At 48.5% G+C, this 7,067-nt stretch overlaps 1 long non-coding RNA gene across 1 annotated transcript; it reads left to right on the top strand.

Annotated features, from left to right (window-relative positions):
* Positions 1-206: 206 nt before the first annotated feature.
* Positions 207-881, top strand: LOC123049738 (uncharacterized). The gene is made up of 2 exons (XR_006423645.1): positions 207-383; positions 461-881. It is a non-coding gene; the product is annotated as an uncharacterized lncRNA (long non-coding RNA).
* Positions 882-7,067: the final 6,186 nt, after the last annotated feature.

The raw sequence follows: 7,067 nt of genomic DNA, 5'->3' as shown, positions 1-7,067 counted from the left end.
CTAACGTGTTCATTCTTTCTCATCCGCAACGCACCGAGATCAAGAAAGCAGCTGATGAGAGCCAGTCTATTCTCGAGAACACACCAGTTGGAAAAGGCAATGATGATGGTTCACTACGAGCATTCCTCAAGGTACATATCACATTCACTATGAGAGCCAGTCTATGTTGCGGAGTTTGATATCTTCCACACGTGTTCATGTTACAGCGTCAGGCCAAGAAGTTAAGGCGGTTATCGAATCTTCTCGGTTGCCGTGATCCCGAATTTGATGAACCATCTGCCTCTAGGTCTGGTACACCATCAGACCCCTCATCTCACCATCAGGGGGACGATGTGAGTTCCTCATATGCTTATCTGGATGATGATGGCGTGGCCACCCAAGAGGTATGACTAATCCTTTAGATGTGATTCTCACTTGATTACGACGCCGGTCTTCACCATATTGTTTGATTGTGTGATAGGGCCATGAGCTTGATGATGACATGACTTTGGCAGACGCTCAACTTCGGTCCCTATATGTGTTCAAGCCTAGGCAGCCCAGACGCCGGTACACGCCCAACGACTTTGACAACAGAGGCAACCCAAAGGTGGTCGTAGGGACCTTGTGGATGGCTAGCTTGGATGATGAGGCGGAGGAGGAAGTGCAGGAAGAGGAGCCTCGTCCACCCAGGAAGAAGAAGATTGCCTGCAGGCGTGGCACCAGGAACACGCGCGGAAGGCATTAGTGCTTGTGTTTGTTAGTGCTCTTGTAGCCGTTTCATTAGGTCGATGAACTTGTGAGGTTATGTTATATGTTGGTGAATTCTTACTAGTGTGGTATTTGTGTTTGCGAACTAGTAGTAATGTTGAATTGTCCTAAATGATGTGATGTTCAAGTTATTAGTTGTCTTTGTTCAGTATGTGCAGTCTACAGTAATTTTATTTATGTTGTAGCAAGTTATGTCAGTGCTGCATGAGGCCAAAATGGCATCTGTTTCTGCAGTTTGGCAGTTAACAACACTGCAGCGCCCAACAGACAGGCGCTGCACAGTACTGTGTGACGCCTAGCGCCTAGGCGCTGCACAGTACAGTGCAGCGCCCGTCTCATAGGCGCTGCCGACCTGGCCATGGCTATCCAGAGGGCCACAGAAGGCTTTCAGCACTGACCATCCACGAAAATTACCAAGTCATAGTGCAGCACCCAAGAGCCAGGCGCTGCACTGTACTGTGCGATGCCTATCCCTTGGGCGCTGCATGGTATAGTGCAGCGCCTGTGTTCTGGGCACTGCACGGTTGTTTTCTGAAAAAACAGAGTTTACAGCACATTCATTTCACCGGAACAACATAATACTTACAATGACTGCAACATCACAGCAATTTGAACAAACACAAATTTTATGCCGATGAGTTCATAACTTAAGACAATTCAAACGTTACTACGACATGGTTCATGACACATTCATTACAAATGACAAATGGCAGCTTGCCCTAGAAGATACTTCACCAGCATCTCACATGCCCTCACAAGTTCACGACACATTCAGTAGAAGATAGTTAACGACGAGTGCACCGAAGCGAAGTCCCTACTGAGTAGAGCGAGGCCATTTCCCCTTCTTGTCATGGGCCGAGTCCTCCTCTTGCGCCTCGCGAGCCTTTGCAAGCTTTCTTGCCCTCTCCTCCTCACGAGCAAGTTTCGCTTCGCGTGCCCTCTCCTCCTCTCGTTTCTTCCGCTCCATCCTCTCCTTCTGACGACGCTCTTCCTCCAAGCCTCTTCGAAACGATTCTTCGAACCACCGTTGCCGCCTAAGACAATCTTGGTATTGGTCCTTTTTGACATCTTCTGGCACTTCAAGATCTATCCATGTGAAGTACTTGCATAGAGGAGGCGGTGACTGCATACCAAATTTTTGTTAGTGTTGACACACATTTGATAGTAACATTTTACTTCTCGAGCTTACCGGTGGTTGGTCATAGGCGTTAGTTGGAAGTGCACGATCATAAGCATAGTTCGGGCATACAAAATATCTCCGCCCTTCCGTCCATGATTTATTTCGGTCGGTGGACACCTTCACCTTGCAAACATCTCCACACCAACATGGCGGGATGTCGACATCTTTCTCCTTCACCTTGTCCAAAGATGCGTCCTCCCACTTGTTCGGCATGTCTTCTTGGTTAGCACACGGTGGCCTCGTCATGGAACCGGATGAAGCCATGCCTACAAAACCGAGAAGCATAACATCATTCAACACAAATTTGCAAATCCAAGCCAAAACTAGGGTTTCCCCAAAGTAGCAAGATTTGAGCAAATGTGACAATTCCTATGGATGAAAACGAGGGGATCGGAGGAGATTACCTTAAGGGAGGGGTTGGCTTCGAAATCCATGGTCAAATACTCCGGATCTGAGGAGGATTTGAGAGGGGGAGAGAGGAGGGCAGAGGGGAGGCACTGAGCTTCGGGTTTGTGTGGGGTGGGGGTGTGTGGGGTGGGGATGGGTGGGAGGGGGGTGAGTGCAGCCTAATACATGTCCAGATGTGCAGCGCCCAAGGGTAAGGCGCCACACACCACAGTGCAGCGCCTTGCCCTTAGGCGCTGCACGGCTTGACATCCCAGTCCAGAGAGCAACAGAAGCGTTCCAGTAGGTTTTCGGCCCAAAAATTTGCTAAGTCAGTCTGCAGCGCCCAAGGGAGAGGCGCTGCACTGTACTGTGCAGCGCCCAGCAGTGAGGCGCTGCACATTACAGTGCAGCGCCTCTCCCTTAGGCGCTACACACTGACTTAGCAATTTTTTGGGTCGAAAAGCTACTGGAACGCTTCTGTTGCTCTCTGGACTGGCATGTCCAGACGTGCAGCGCCTAAGGGAGAGGCGCTGCACTGTGGTGTGTGGCGCCTCTCCCATGGGCGCTGCACACCTGGACATGCCAGTCCAGAGAGCAACAGAAGCGTTCCAGTAGCTTTTGCAGCCAAAAATTTGCTAAGTCAGTATGCAGCGCCTAAGGAAGAGGCGCTGCACTGAGTAGTGTGGCGCCTTACCCTTAGGCGCTGCACTATCTGCTGTTTTCAAATACAAAGTGCTTTTTATGTTTTGTGATTCACATAGATGGCACATGATCATATCCAAATCACATGTAGTAGTCCAAAACACAGAAAGAAGACATAGCACATATAGTAGTCCAAATCACATACTCATACACACATAGTAATAGAGTAGTCCAATCACATAGTCATACACAAACATTCAGCCAAAAGACATAGTCATTTACGTCTCATAGCACATAGTAGCACACATTTTGGTTCGTAAGAAGGTCACGGTCCTTGTCCCTTCTTCTTCTCCCTCCTCCGACCACCAAGGGAGCTCACCTTCCCCCTCCGTGTCCTCCACCCCCTTCATTGTTTCCATACCTATGGAAATGGCAATATAATAGTTAGTCACACAATGCAAAATGACAACACAAGCATTGAGCCAAAAGAACAAGATCATAGTAAGTCACATACGGCAATGGTCCATTGAGCCAACTGAACATTCCTCCACCACGGCCGCCGCCAAGGCCAAGATCACCACCACGGCCTCTACCACCACCACGGCCTAGACCACCACCACGGCCAAGACCATCACCACGGCCTCTCCCACCACCACGGCCAAGACCATCACCATGGCCTAGGCCTTCACCACGGCCAAGACCATCCCCACAGCCTAGGCCATCACCACGGCCTAGGCCTTCACCACGGCCAAGACCATCCCCACAGCCTAGGCCATCCCCACGGCCTAGGCCATCACCACGGCCTCTACCACCACAACGGCCTCTTCTAAGACCTAGTTGACTCCCTCTTTGTTGCCTAGTTCCTCGTTGGCTTGTTTGACTTGGTTGGCTACTCCTTGGTTGACTTGGTTGGCTATCATTTGCTTGGCTTGTGCTTGCATCATTTTTCTTTGATCTTTTTCTTGGTTTGGGACAAGTTCTTGTGTTGTGTCCCCGATGACTGCAGTCCCCACAACGGCTTTGCTCACGAGGCTCTTGGAATTGGCCGGTGTCGTATTCTCCACCGCCACCACGGCCCCATCCGTCCATGTCACCTCTAAGACGCTTTGTCTTACGTCTTCCCCGTCTAACGACCTTCAATTCCGGGTCCGGCCATAGTTGAACTCCATGATACTCCGGCCATTGTGATTGGTCCAAGTATGGCTGAAACCGGGGAGCCCATGTATTCTTTACCGTCATGATTGAGAACTCGGACTCCCTCACGGTAAGAGGGTGATTGATGTCCACATTCCTAACACGGGATGCATTTAACAAGTGCGAGCATGGGAGATGAAGCAACGATGGCCTCATGCAGCTGCAATCACACCGTGTTAGGGAGACCTTGAAAGCGCGACCTCCGTGTTGGTGGCCATCGTTTGTGGTTCCTCCAGGCTCTTTCACTTCATACTTCCACTCGTTGTCGTCATATAGTACAGCTTCTTGGGAGTCTGCCTTTCGTGATTGAAAGTCCAACCATTCTTCAACCTTTGGTGGGAAATAGTACTTGTGCTTATCCTTGTTCTCACCAGCAATCTGCTTATCCGTCTCCATTGAGTACTTTAAAAAGTATCCATTCATCTTGTCAAATGTGTATTGAACTATTGCCGTCACGGGTAATGCACGTACACCCTTGAGCACCTTATTGAAGCATTCTGCCATATTGCTTGTCATTTGACCGTACCTCCGGCCATCTTCATCGAAAGCACGTGCCCACATATTCCTTTCGACAATGTTCCTATTGAGAAATTCAAGACCACCGGGGTCAAGTTTCTTGTGTCTGAGCAATGCATTGAACAATGTGGCAAACCGCTTGTTGGTGAAAGCGAGACAACAATCTTGAAGATCATCGGCCAACTCCTTGATACCACATGCCCTATAGAAGTTTGCACAAAAGTGCCTCATGCACCATCGATGGTGCAACTTTGTATGTCCGGGAATGTCAACCACCACCGCGTTTAGAATTCCTGGATGGCGATCCGATATGACACAAATTTCCCTTTCAGCCGGTAATACCCTTGTTCTCAATTGACGCAAGAACCACTCCCAGTTATCATTGTTCTCCACCTCAACCAAAGCGAAAGCCAAAGGCAACACCCGGTTATTGGCATCACTTGCTATTGCAACCAATAAAGTGCCCTTGTATTGTCCGGTCAAGAACGTGCCATCAATGGCGATGACGGGCCGACAATGCTCAAAAGCCCTCACGCATTGCTCAAAGGCCCAAAATGCACGGCCAAATACTCGGACGGTCCTCCCGTTATGAATCAATGTTTGGTGCCCATGAGGCTCAACCACGTGAACCATGCCTGGGTTTGTGGCGGCCATAGCTAACAACAACCTAGGGAGTCGGTTGTATGCTTCCTCCCAATTGCCATACAACATCTTGAATGCGGCTTGCTTCGCCTTCCATGCCTTGCCGTACTTCACCTTGTAATGAAAGATGGCTTTCACAAGGTCAATGACACTCTTGATGCTCATTATTGGAAGTGTGGATATTTGGTTGGATAACCTGTAAGCAATGAACTCGGACGTGAGTTGTCTGTGTTGTTGGTACACAAGCTCGCCATCCGCATTCTTGTGCCGGCACATGTGAGTTGGTAGACAACTCACTATGCGCCAAGTGGGACCTCCTTTCCATGGCCTCGCACGCACAATCCATGGACATCTTGGCACTTCACATTTGACCGTGTAACGCACATTGACGTCCGAGTTGGCCACTTTATGTGGACGATAATGTGTAACCGAATAGTTGTCAAGCCACATCTTCAATTCCAAGAAGGATTCAAACTCACAACCGGGATATATCCCGTTCTTGCCGTCTTCCAAATCACGGTGAGAACTTGGCCTAGCTCCAAGAGATATGCATTTGCCACCATCCACAACGGCTTCATCCGCGAGACTAAGATCCTTGAACAATGGTGTCTTGTGATCCTTCCCGAATACCTTCTTGAATGCTTGGGCCTCCTTCGGCGTGAACCCCTCCTCATCAACTTCTTCATCGGGACCATCGTCATCCGAGTCCGATGCATATGCACGGGAAAAAGGGATGGATTGGTCCATTGTCTCTTGCACATGATATTGGTCGAGATCACCCACATTGTTGTCATGGAGATCAACTTCGTTGTCATCCTCCTCGTACTCATCATTCTCCTCTTCAAAAGCTTCATTTTGGTTGTTTGGAGTCGGGCTCAATGTTGGCCAATCTTGTTGCATGAAATGAGGTTCACTCATTTGATCTTGGTTAATGGGTGGGGGAGTGCTAGCAACCAACGGGGAGGGGTTCCGGTTCAAGTCCAAATTCAAAGTAGACTCAACCTTCTTGGAGGCAAATAACTCAAGAGCCTTGTCTAGAGATTCGGCAACCGTCTCCTTGTATGCAACCCAACGTTGCTCGGAGTTCACACGCATTGTCTTCCAACGGATGTGCATTCCAAAACCAACATTATGCCTTCCCTCGAACTCAACAACGTCACTTGGGTCCATCCAATTCAAATCCTTCCTCACTTGGTCCAAGAGCTCCGCATAGCTAGGACTACTCTCAAACACCATGTCAAGCTCATCCGGGTCCGGCTCAACATTGCCTTTCAAAAAGGCCTCTTTATCCACATGATGAACATAAACACATGTTCTCCCCATCCCTACAATAATCAAAAACACACATATATCAAGTAAGTACTTAACAAAAATATTTGCACAAAATACATATGCCATAACATATATATGAATTAATAACCATAACCCCCACTTAACAATAACCACAATCCTAACCATAGGATAACCCTAACACCAACATCAAACACACATAACCCTAACCCTAGCATACTATGAAAGCCTAACCATACCAAATTAGCAAAGAAACATAACATCATTCAACACAAATTTGCAAATCCAAGCCAAAGCTAGGGTTTCCCCAAAGTACCAAAATTTGAGCAAATGTGACAATTCCTATGGATGAAAACGAGGGGATCGGAGGAGATTACCTTAAGGGAGGGGTTGGCTTCGAAATCCACGGTCAAATACTCCGGATTTGCAAGATTTGAGAAGGATTTGAGAGGGGGGAGAGGGGAAGAGA

Source organism: Triticum aestivum, chromosome 2D, assembly GCF_018294505.1.
Source record: "Triticum aestivum cultivar Chinese Spring chromosome 2D, IWGSC CS RefSeq v2.1, whole genome shotgun sequence".
Lineage (NCBI taxonomy): Eukaryota > Viridiplantae > Streptophyta > Magnoliopsida > Poales > Poaceae > Triticum > Triticum aestivum.
This window is presented reverse-complemented; position numbering and strand designations above follow the sequence as displayed.